This window comes from Miniopterus natalensis, chromosome 11 (genome assembly GCF_054644295.1).
Source record: "Miniopterus natalensis isolate mMinNat1 chromosome 11, mMinNat1.hap1, whole genome shotgun sequence".
NCBI classification, from domain to species: domain Eukaryota; kingdom Metazoa; phylum Chordata; class Mammalia; order Chiroptera; family Miniopteridae; genus Miniopterus; species Miniopterus natalensis.
Window position 1 is genome coordinate 3,851,561 of NC_142091.1, and position 12,893 is coordinate 3,864,453.

The window sequence follows — 12,893 nt, forward strand, 5'->3', positions numbered from 1 at the left end:
ACTTGAAATCTAGGCCAACGCACACTGCATCACTCTTGCTCAAACACGCTCTTTCTCCTAATGTGTTGAGAACATTCAAGAAACCAGAAAACAAGGGAAATTTTCAGTGAAACAAAGTCGGGCATGTACAAGAGGTCATTTCTATTGGTAGTAGAGTGCAACAGCATGATTGACTTCATGTTCTCCATGAAACCCTTACATTTCAAAGGGACCTGAAGTAAGACTTTCACCAAAGGATGTGTTTGCGTGTCTGTGGTGAAAGGAGCTCTAAGTTGTGTATTCAGTGCTGGAGAGTGACACACTCTACACAGGTTACTCAGGGTTTTAAGAGCACCAACATGCTGCAAACTGAAACTGCTACAAGGTGTGTGTAGCATGCAGAAAGAAGGTTTGTCATTTCAAAGACAGAAGAGGAAACCAAAATCCAGGTAGTGAAACGAGCACCCCAGTATGGGAGATGTGCATGTGGACAGTTTCAAGCAGCAGCTCTTTGTGGACACTTGGAAACAGGGCTGTGAAAAATTTCGTACGAAGCGGATTTGGACAAAGCTGAAAGACCTTCCAAAACCAGCCCTAAAGAATTTAGCCAAACAATGAATGTTGCAATAAGCTCCTGCAGGAAAGGTGCTTCTATGACACAACCCCCGAGCAGGTAGCTACATTCTGCACAGTACAAAATGCATATGAATTCCAGCATGAAAACTCACTCCAGAAGGATGAAATGCATGTTTCTCTCTGAAAGAACACTCAGCCACTATTCTTTTGCTTGCTCCTTCCAAATCTTTGTAGAAACGTGTGTTTTACTGCTGGAATACGTTTTAGGATGCATTGTTTCAATCTCTTGCAAGCCTCATGTTGTTTCTTAGACAATGTGGAAAAACAAGGAGTATGTTTCCCAAATCACTTGAAATCCAGGAAAACGCACACTGCATCAGTCTTCTTCAAACACGCTCTATCTCCTAATGTGTTGTGAACTTTCAACAAACCAGAAAAGAAGGGCATTTTGCAGTGAAATTCAGACGGGTATGTACAAGAGTTCATTCCTATTGGTTGCAGAGTGCAAAAGCATGATTGACTTCATGTTCTCCATGAAACCCTTACATTTCCAAGTGAAAAGAGTTAGGACTTTCACCAAAGGATGTGTTTGCGTGTCTGTGGTGAAAGGAGCTCTAAGTTGTGTATTCAGTGCCGGAGAGTGACACACTCTACACAGGTTACTCAGGGTTTTAAGAGCACCAACATGCTGCAAACTGAAACTGCTACATGGTGTGCGTAGCATGCAGAAAGAAGGCTTGTCATTTCAAAGAAAGAAGAGGAAACCAAAATCCAGGTAGTGAAACGAGCACCCCAGTATGGGAGATGTGCATGTGGACAGTTTCAAGCAGCAGCTCTTTGTGGACACTTGGAAACAAGGCTGTGAAAAATTTCGTACGAAGCGGATTTGGACAAAGCTGAAAGACCTTCCAAAACCAGCCCTAAAGAACTTAGCCAAACAATGAATGTTGCAATAAGCTACTGCAGGAAAGGTGCTTCTATGACACAACCCCCGAGCAGGTAGCTACATTCTGCACAGTACAAATGCTTATTAATTCCAGCATGAAAATTCACTCCAGAAGGATGTAATGTGTGTGTTTCTCTTGGAAAGAACCCTCAGCCATTGGCTTTTGCTTGCTCCTTCAAAGCCTTTGTAGAAACGTGTGCTTTCACGGCTGGAGTACATTTTGGGATGCATTTTTTCAATCTCTTGCAAGCCTCATGTTTCTTACACAATGTGGATAAATAAGGAGTATGTTTCCCAAGTCACTTGAAATCTAGGCCAACGCACACTGCATCACTCTTGCTCAAACACGCTCTTTCTCCTAATGTGTTGAGAACATTCAAGAAACCAGAAAACAAGGGAAATTTTCAGTGAAACAAAGTCGGGCATGTACAAGAGGTCATTTCTATTGGTAGTAGAGTGCAACAGCATGATTGACTTCATGTTCTCCATGAAACCCTTACATTTCCAAGGGACCTGAAGTAAGACTTTCACCAAAGGATGTGTTTGCGTGTCTGTGGTGAAAGGAGCTCTAAGTTGTGTATTCAGTGCTGGAGAGTGACACACTCTACACAGGTTACTCAGGGTTTTAAGAGCACCAACATGCTGCAAACTGAAACTGCTACAAGGTGTGTGTAGCATGCAGAAAGAAGGTTTGTCATTTCAAAGAAAGAAGAGGAAACCAAAATCCAGGTAGTGAAACGAGCACCCCAGTATGGGAGATGTGCATGTGGACAGTTTCAAGCAGCAGCTCTTTGTGGACACTTGGAAACAGGGCTGTGAAAAATTTCGTACGAAGCGGATTTGGACAAAGCTGAAAGACCTTCCAAAACCAGCCCTAAAGAACTTAGCCAAACAATGAATGTTGCAATAAGTTCCTGCAGGAAAGGTGCTTCTATGACACAACCCCCCGGGAAGGTAGCTACATTCTGCACAGTACAAAATGCATATGAATTCCAGCATGAAAACTCACTCCAGAAGGATGAAATGCATGTTTCTCTCTGAAAGAACACTCAGCCACTATTCTTTTGCTTGCTCCTTCCAAATCTTTGTAGAAACGTGTGTTTTACTGCTGGAATACGTTTTAGGATGCATTGTTTCAATCTCTTGCAAGCCTCATGTTGATTCTTAGACAATGTGGAAAAACAAGGAGTATGTTTCCCAAATCACTTGAAATCCAGGAAAACGCACACTGCATCAGTCTTCTTCAAACACGCTCTATCTCCTAATGTGTTGTGAACTTTCAACAAACCAGAAAAGAAGGGCATTTTGCAGTGAAATTCAGAGAGGTATGTACAAGAGTTCATTCCTATTGGTTGCAGAGTGCAAAAGCATGATTGACTTCATGTTCTCCATGAAACCCTTACATTTCCAAGTGAAAAGAGGTAGGACTTTCACCAAAGGATGTGTTTGCGTGTCTGTGGTGAAAGGAGCTCTAAGTTGTGTATTCAGTGCTGGAGAGTGACACACTCTACACAGGTTACTCAGGGTTTTAAGAGCACCAACATGCTGCAAACTGAAACTGCTACAAGGTGTGCGTAGCATGCAGAAAGAAGGCTTGTCATTTCAAAGACAGAAGAGGAAACCAAAATCCAGGTAGTGAAACGAGCACCCCAGTATGGGAGATGTGCATGTGGACAGTTTCAAGCAGCAGCTCTTTGTGGACACTTGGAAACAAGGCTGTGAAAAATTTCGTACGAAGCGGATTTGGACAAAGCTGAAAGACCTTCCAAAACCAGCCCTAAAGAACTTAGCCAAACAATGAATGTTGCAATAAGCTCCTGCAGGAAAGGTGCTTCTATGACACAACCCCCGAGCAGGTAGCTACATTCTGCACAGTACAAATGCTTATTAATTCCAGCATGAAAATTCACTCCAGAAGGATGAAATGTGTGTGTTTCTCTTGGAAAGAACCCTCAGCCATTGGCTTTTGCTTGCTCCTTCAAAGCCTTTGTGGAAACGTGTGCTTTCACGGCTGGAGTACATTTTGGGATGCATTTTTTCAATCTCTTGCAAGCCTCATGTTTCTTACACAATGTGGATAAATAAGGAGTATGTTTCCCAAGTCACTTGAAATCTAGGCCAACGCACACTGCATCACTCTTGCTCAAACACGCTCTTTCTCCTAATGTGTTGAGAACATTCAAGAAACCAGAAAACAAGGGAAATTTTCAGTGAAACAAAGTCGGGCATGTACAAGAGGTCATTTCTATTGGTAGTAGAGTGCAACAGCATGATTGACTTCATGTTCTCCATGAAACCCTTACATTTCCAAGGGACCTGAAGTAAGACTTTCACCAAAGGATGTGTTTGCGTGTCTGTGGTGAAAGGAGCTCTAAGTTGTGTATTCAGTGCTGGAGAGTGACACACTCTACACAGGTTACTCAGGGTTTTAAGAGCACCAACATGCTGCAAACTGAAACTGCTACAAGGTGTGTGTAGCATGCAGAAAGAAGGTTTGTCATTTCAAAGAAAGAAGAGGAAACCAAAATCCAGGTAGTGAAACGAGCACCCCAGTATGGGAGATGTGCATGTGGACAGTTTCAAGCAGCAGCTCTTTGTGGACACTTGGAAACAGGGCTGTGAAAAATTTCGTACGAAGCGGATTTGGACAAAGCTGAAAGACCTTCCAAAACCAGCCCTAAAGAACTTAGCCAAACAATGAATGTTGCAATAAGTTCCTGCAGGAAAGGTGCTTCTATGACACAACCCCCGAGCAGGTAGCTACATTCTGCACAGTACAAAATGCATATGAATTCCAGCATGAAAACTCACTCCAGAAGGATGAAATGCATGTTTCTCTCTGAAAGAACACTCAGCCACTATTCTTTTGCTTGCTCCTTCCAAATCTTTGTAGAAACGTGTGTTTTACTGCTGGAATACGTTTTAGGATGCATTGTTTCAATCTCTTGCAAGCCTCATGTTGTTTCTTAGACAATGTGGAAAAACAAGGAGTATGTTTCCCAAATCACTTGAAATCCAGGAAAATGCACACTGCATCAGTCTTCTTCAAACACGCTCTATCTCCTAATGTGTTGTGAACTTTCAACAAACCAGAAAGGAAGGGCATTTTGCAGTGAAATTCAGACGGGTATGTACAAGAGTTCATTCCTATTGTTTGCAGAGTGCAAAAGCATGATTGACTTCATGTTCTCCATGAAACCCTTACATTTCCAAGTGAAAAGAGGTAGGACTTTCACCAAAGGATGTGTTTGCGTGTCTGTGGTGAAAGGAGCTCTAAGTTGTGTATTCAGTGCTGGAGAGTGACACACTCTACACAGGTTACTCAGGGTTTTAAGAGCACCAACATGCTGCAAACTGAAACTGCTACAAGGTGTGTGTAGCATGCAGAAAGAAGGCTTGTCATTTCAAAGACAGAAGAGGAAACCAAAATCCAGGTAGTGAAACGAGCACCCCAGTATGGGAGATGTGCATGTGGACAGTTTCAAGCAGCAGCTCTTTGTGGACACTTGGAAACACGGCTGTGAAAAATTTCGTACGAAGCGGATTTGGACAAAGCTGAAAGACCTTCCAAAACCAACCCTAAAGAACTTAGCCAAACAATGAATGTTGCAATAAGCTCCTGCAGGAAAGGTGCTTCTATGACACAACCCCTGAGCAGGTAGCTACATTCTGCACAGTACAAATGCTTATTAATTCCAGCATGAAAATTCACTCCAGAAGGATGAAATGTGTGTGTTTCTTTTGGAAAGAACCCTCAGCCATTGGCTTTTGCTTGCTCCTTCAAAGCCTTTGTAGAAACGTGTGCTTTCACGGCTGGAGTACGTTTTGGGATGCATTTTTTCAATCTCTTGCAAGCCTCATGTTTCTTACACAATGTGGAAAAATAAGGAGTATGTTTCCCAAATCACTTGAAATCTAGGCAAACGCACACTGCATCACTCTTGCTCAAACACGCTCTTTCTCCTAATGTGTTCAGAACATTCAAGAAACCAGAAAACAAGGGAAATTTGCAGTGAAACTCAGTCGGGCATGTACAAGAGGTCATTTCTATTGGTAGTAGAGTGCAACAGCATGATTGACTTCATGTTCTCCATGTAACCCTTACATTTCCAACGGACCTGAAGTAGGACTTTCACCAAAGGATGTGTTTGCGTGTCTGTGGTGAAAGGAGCTCTAAGTTGTGTATTCAGTGCTGGAGAGTGACACACCCTACACGGATTACTCAAGGTTTTGAGAGCACCAACATGCTTCAAACTGAAACTGCCACAAGGTGTGTGTAGCATGCGGAAAGAAGGCTTGTCATTTCAAAGAAAGAAGAGAAAACCAAAATCCAGGTACTGAAACGAGCACACCAGTATGGGAGATGTGCATGTGGACAGTTTCAAGCAGCAGCTCTTTGTGGACACTTGGAAACAGGGCTGTGAAAAAATTTCCTAGGAAGCGAGATTGGGCCAAAGTTGAAAGACCTTCCAAAACCAACCCAAAGAACTTAGCCAAACAATGAATGTTGCAATAAGCTCCTGCAGGAAAGGTGCTTCTATGACACAACCCCCGAGCAGGTAGCTACATTCTGCACAGTACAAAATGCATATGAATTCCAGCATGAAAACTCACTCCAGAAGGATGAAATGCATGTTTCTCTCTGAAAGAACACTCAGCCACTATTCTTTTGCTTGCTCCTTCCAAATCTTTGTAGAAACGTGTGTTTTACTGCTGGAATACGTTTTAGGATGCATTGTTTCAATCTCTTGCAAGCCCCATGTTGTTTCTTAGACAATGTGGAAAAACAAGGAGTATGTTTCCCAAATCACTTGAAATCCAGGAAAACGCACACTGCATCAGTCTTCTTCAAACACGCTCTATCTCCTAATGTGTTGTGAACTTTCAACAAACCAGAAAAGAAGGGCATTTTGCAGTGAAATTCAGACGGGTATGTACAAGAGTTCATTCCTATTGGTTGCAGAGTGCAAAAGCATGATTGACTTCATGTTCTCCATGAAACCCTTACATTTCCAAGTGAAAAGAGGTAGGACTTTCACCAAAGGATGTGTTTGCGTGTCTGTGGTGAAAGGAGCTCTAAGTTGTGTATTCAGTGCTGGAGAGTGACACACTCTACACAGGTTACTCAGGGTTTTAAGAGCACCAACATGCTGCAAACTGAAACTGCTACAAGGTGTGTGTAGCATGCAGAAAGAAGGCTTGTCATTTCAAAGAAAGAAGAGGAAACCAAAATCCAGGTAGTGAAACGAGCACCCCAGTATGGGAGATGTGCATGTGGACAGTTTCAAGCAGCAGCTCTTTGTGGACACTTGGAAACAGGGCTGTGAAAAATTTCGTACGAAGCGGATTTGGACAAAGCTGAAAGAACTTCCAAAACCAGCCCTAAAGAACTTAGCCAAACAATGAATGTTGCAATAAGCTCCTGCAGGAAAGGTGCTTCTATGACACAACCCACGAGCAGGTAGCTACATTCTGCACAGTACAAATGCTTATTAATTCCAGCATGAAAATTCACTCCAGAAGGATGAAATGTGTGTGTTTCTTTTGGAAAGAACCCTCAGCCATTGGCTTTTGCTTGCTCCTTCAAAGCCTTTTTAGAAACGTGTGCTTTCACGGCTGGAGTACGTTTTGGGATGCATTTTTTCAATCTCTTGCAAGCCTCATGTTTCTTACACAATGTGGAAAAATAAGGAGTATGTTTCCCAAATCACTTGAAATCTAGGCAAACGCACACTGCATCACTCTTGCTCAAACACGCTCTTTCTCCTAATGTGTTCAGAACATTCAAGAAACCAGAAAACAAGGGCAATTTGCAGTGAAACTCAGTCGGGCATGTACAAGAGGTCATTTCTATTGGTAGTAGAGTGCAACAGCATGATTGACTTCATGTTCTCCATGTAACCCTTACATTTCCAACGGACCTGAAGTAGGACTTTCACCAAAGGATGTGTTTGCGTGTCTGTGGTGAAAGGAGCTCTAAGTTGTGTATTCAGTGCTGGAGAGTGACACACCCTACACGGATTACTCAAGGTTTTGAGAGCACCAACATGCTTCAAACTGAAACTGCCACAAGGTGTGTGTAGCATGCGGAAAGAAGGCTTGTCATTTCAAAGAAAGAGGAGAAAACCAAAATCCAGGTACTGAAACGAGCACACCAGTATGGGAGATGTGCATGTGGACAGTTTCAAGCAGCAGCTCTTTGTGGACACTTGGAAACAGGGCTGTGAAAAAATTTCCTAGGAAGCGGGATTGGGCCAAAGTTGAAAGACCTTCCAAAACCAACCCAAAGAACTTAGCCAAACAATGAATGTTGCAATAAGCTCCTGCAGGAAAGGTGCTTCTATGACACAACCCCCGAGCAGGTAGCTACATTCTGCACAGTACAAAATGCATATGAATTCCAGCATGAAAACTCACTCCAGAAGGATGAAATGCATGTTTCTCTCTGAAGGAACACTCAGCCACTATTCTTTTGCTTGCTCCTTCCAAATCTTTGTAGAAACGTGTGTTTTACTGCTGGAATACGTTTTAGGATGCATTGTTTCAATCTCTTGCAAGCCCCATGTTGTTTCTTAGACAATGTGGAAAAACAAGGAGTATGTTTCCCAAATCACTTGAAATCCAGGAAAAACGCACATTGCATCAGTCTTCTTCAAACATGCTCTATCTCCTAATGTGTTGTGAACTTTCAACAAACCAGAAAAGAAGGGCATTTTGCAGTGAAATTCAGACGGGTATGTACAAGAGTTCATTCCTATTGGTTGCAGAGTGCAAAAGCATGATTGACTTCATGTTCTCCATGAAACCCTTACATTTCCAAATGAAAAGAGGTAGGACTTTCACGAAAGGATGTGTTTGCGTGTCTGTGGTGAAAGGAGCTCTAAGTTGTGTATTCAGTGCTGGAGAGTGACACACTCTACACAGGTTACTCAGGGTTTTAAGAGCACCAACATGCTGCAAACTGAAACTGCTACAAGGTGTGTGTAGCATGCAGAAAGAAGGCTTGTCATTTCAAAGAAAGAAGAGGAAACCAAAATCCAGGTAGTGAAACGAGCACCCCAGTATGGGAGATGTGCATGTGGACAGTTTCAAGCAGCAGCTCTTTGTGGACACTTGGAAACAGGGCTGTGAAAAATTTCGTACGAAGCGGATTTGGACAAAGCTGAAAGACCTTCCAAAACCATCCCTAAAAAACTTAGCCAAACAATGAATGTTGCAATAAGCTCCTGCAGGAAAGGTGCTTCTATGACACAACCCCCGAGCAGGTAGCTACATTCTGCACAGTACAAATGCTTATTAATTCCAGCATGAAAATTCACTCCAGAAGGATGAAATGTGTGTGTTTCTTTTGGAAAGAACCCTCAGCCATTGGCTTTTGCTTGCTCCTTCAAAGCCTTTGTAGAAACGTGTGCTTTCACGGCTGGAGTACGTTTTGGGATGCATTTTTTCAATCTCTTGCAAGCCTCATGTTTCTTACACAATGTGGAAAAATAAGGAGTATGTTTCCCAAATCACTTGAAATCTAGGCAAACGCACACTGCATCACTCTTGCTCAAACACGCTCTTTCTCCTAATGTGTTGAGAACATTCAAGAAACCAGATAACAAGGGCAATTTGCAGTGAAACACAGTCAGGCATGTACAAGAGGTCATTTCTATTGGTAGTAGAGTGCAACAGCATGATTGACTTCATGTTCTCCATGTAACCCTTACATTTCCAACGGACCTGAAGGAGGACTTTCACCAAAGGATGTGTTTGCGTGTCTGTGGTGAAAGGAGCTCTAAGTTGTGTATTCAGTGCTGGAGAGTGACACACTCTACACGGGTTACTCAAGGTTTTGAGAGCACCAACATGCTTCAAACTGAAACTGCCAAAAGGTGTGTGTAGAATGCGGAAAGAAGGTTTGTCATTTCAAAGAAAGAAGAGAAAACCAAAATCCAGGTAGTGAAACGAGCAACCCAGTATGGGAGATGTGCATGTGGACAGTTTCAAGCAGCAGCTCTTTGTGGACACTTGGAAACAAGGCTGTGAAAAATTTCGTACGAAGCGGACTTGGACAAAGCTGAAAGACCTTCTAAAGCCAGCCCTAAAGAACTTAGCCAAACAATGAATGTTGCAATAAGCTCCTGCAGGAAAGGTGCTTCTATGACACAACCCCCGAGCAGGTAGCTACATTCTGCACAGTACAAATGCTTATTAATTCCAGCATGAAAATTCACTCCAGAAGGATGAAATGTGTGTGTTTCTCTTGGAAAGAACCCTCAGCCATTGGCTTTTGCTTGCTCCTTCAAAGCCTTTGTAGAAACGTGTGCTTTCACGGCTGGAGTACATTTTGGGATGCATTTTTTCAATCTCTTGCAAGCCTCATGTTTCTTACACAATGTGGATAAATAAGGAGTATGTTTCCCAAGTCACTTGAAATCTAGGCCAACGCACACTGCATCACTCTTGCTCAAACACGCTCTTTCTGCTAATGTGTTGAGAACATTCAAGAAACCAGAAAACAAGGGTAATTTCCAGTGAAACTCAGTCGGGCATGTACAAGAGGTCATTTCTATTGGTAGTAGAGTGCAACAGCATGATTGACTTCATGTTCTCCATGAAACCCTTACATTTCCAAGGGACCTGAAGTAAGACTTTCACCAAAGGATGTGTTTGCGTGTCTGTGGTGAAAGGAGCTCTAAGTTGTGTATTCAGTGCTGGAGAGTGACACACTCTACACAGGTTACTCAGGGTTTTAAGAGCACCAACATGCTGCAAACTGAAACTGCTACAAGGTGTGTGTAGCATGCAGAAAGAAGGTTTGTCATTTCAAAGAAAGAAGAGGAAACCAAAATCCAGGTAGTGAAACGAGCACCCCAGTATGGGAGATGTGCATGTGGACAGTTTCAAACAGCAGCTCTTTGTGGACACTTGGAAACAGGGCTGTGAAAAAGTTTCCTAGGAAGCGGGATTGGGCCAAAGTTGAAAGACCTTCCAAAACCAACCCAAAGAATTAAGCCAAACAATGAATGTTGCAATAAGCTCCTGCAGGAAAGGTGCTTCTATGACACAACCCCCGAGCAGGTAGCTACATTCTGCACAGTACAAAATGCATATGAATTCCAGCATGAAAACTCACTCCAGAAGGATGAAATGCATGTTTCTCTCTGAAAGAACACTCAGCCACTATTCTTTTACTTGCTCCTTCCAAATCTTTGTAGAAACGTGTGTTTTACTGCTGGAATACGTTTTAGGATGCATTGTTTCAATCTCTTGCAAGCCTCATGTTGTTTCTTAGACAATGTGGAAAAACAAGGAGTATGTTTCCCAAATCACTTGAAATCCAGGAAAACGCACACTGCATCAGTCTTCTTCAAACACGCTCTATCTCCTAATGTGTTGTGAACTTTCAACAAACCAGAAAAGAAGGGCATTTTGCAGTGAAATTCAGACGGGTATGTACAAGAGTTCATTCCTATTGGTTGCAGAGTGCAAAAGCATGATTGACTTCATGTTCTCCATGAAGCCCTTACATTTCCAAGTGAAAAGAGGTAGGACTTTCACCAAAGGATGTGTTTGCGTGTCTGTGGTGAAAGGAGCTCTAAGTTGTGTATTCAGTGCTGGAGAGTGACACACTCTACACAGGTTACTCAGGGTTTTAAGAGCACCAACATGCTGCAAACTGAAACTGCTACAAGGTGTGTGTAGCATGCAGAAAGAAGGCTTGTCATTTCAAAGACAGAAGAGGAAACCAAAATCCAGGTAGTGAAACGAGCACCCCAGTATGGGAGATGTGCATGTGGACAGTTTCAAGCAGCAGCTCTTTGTGGACACTTGGAAACAGGGCTGTGAAAAATTTCGTACGAAGCGGATTTGGACAAAGCTGAAAGACCTTCCAAAACCAGCCCTAAAGAACTTAGCCAAACAATGAATGTTGCAATAAGCTCCTGCAGGAAAGGTGCTCCTATGACACAACCCCCGAGCAGGTAGCTACATTCTGCACAGTACAAATGCTTATTAATTCCAGCATGAAAATTCACTCCAGAAGGATGAAATGTGTGTGTTTCTTTTGGAAAGAACCCTCAGCCATTGGCTTTTGCTTGCTCCTTCAAAGCCTTTGTAGAAACGTGTGCTTTCACGGCTGGAGTACATTTTGGGATGCATTTTTTCAATCTCTTGCAAGCCTCATGTTTCTTACACGATGTGGAAAAATAAGGAGTATGTTTCCCAAGTCACTTGAAATCTAGGCCAACGCACACTGCATCACTCTTGCTCAAACACGCTCTTTCTCCTAATGTGTTGAGAACATTCAAGAAACCAGAAAACAAGGGAAATTTTCAGTGAAACTCAGTCGGGCATGTACAAGAGGTCATTTCTATTGGTAGTAGAGTGCAACAGCATGATTGACTTCATGTTCTCCATGAAACCCTTACATTTCCAAGGGACCTGAAGTAAGACTTTCACCAAAGGATGTGTTTGCGTGTCTGTGGTGAAAGGAGCTCTAAGTTGTGTATTCAGTGCTGCAGAGTGACACACTCTACACAGGTTACTCAGGGTTTTAAGAGCACCAACATGCTGCAAACTGAAACTGCTACAAGGTGTGTGTAGCATGCAGAAAGAAGGCTTGTCATTTCAAAGAAAGAAGAGGAAACCAAAATCCAGGTAGTGAAACGAGCACCCCAGTATGGGAGATGTGCATGTGGACAGTTTCAAACAGCAGCTCTTTGTGGACACTTGGAAACAGGGCTGTGAAAAAGTTTCCTAGGAAGCGGGATTGGGCCAAAGTTGAAAGACCTTCCAAAACCAACCCAAAGAACTTAGCCAAACAATGAATGTTGCAATAAGCTCCTGCAGGAAAGGTGCTTCTATGACACAACCCCCGAGCAGGTAGCTACATTCTGCACAGTACAAAATGCATATGAATTCCAACATGAAAACTCACTCCAGAAGGATGAAATGCATGTTTCTCTCTGAAAGAACACTCAGCCACTATTCTTTTGCTTGCTCCTTCCAAATCTTTGTAGAAACGTGTGTTTTACTGCTGGAATACGTTTTAGGATGCATTGTTTCAAACTCTTGCAAGCCTCATGTTGTTTCTTAGACAATGTGGAAAAACAAGGAGTATGTTTCCCAAATCACTTGAAATCCAGGAAAACGCACACTGCATCAGTCTTCTTCAAACACGCTCTATCTCCTAATGTGTTGTGAACTTTCAACAAACCAGAAAAGAAGGGCATTTTGCAGTGAAATTCAGACGGGTATGTACAAGAGTTCATTCCTATTGGTTGCAGAGTGCAAAAGCATGATTGACTTCATGTTCTCCATGAAACCCTTACATTTCCAAGTGAAAAGAGGTAGGACTTTCACCAAAGGATGTGTTTGCGTGTCTGTGGTGAAAGGAGCTCTAAGT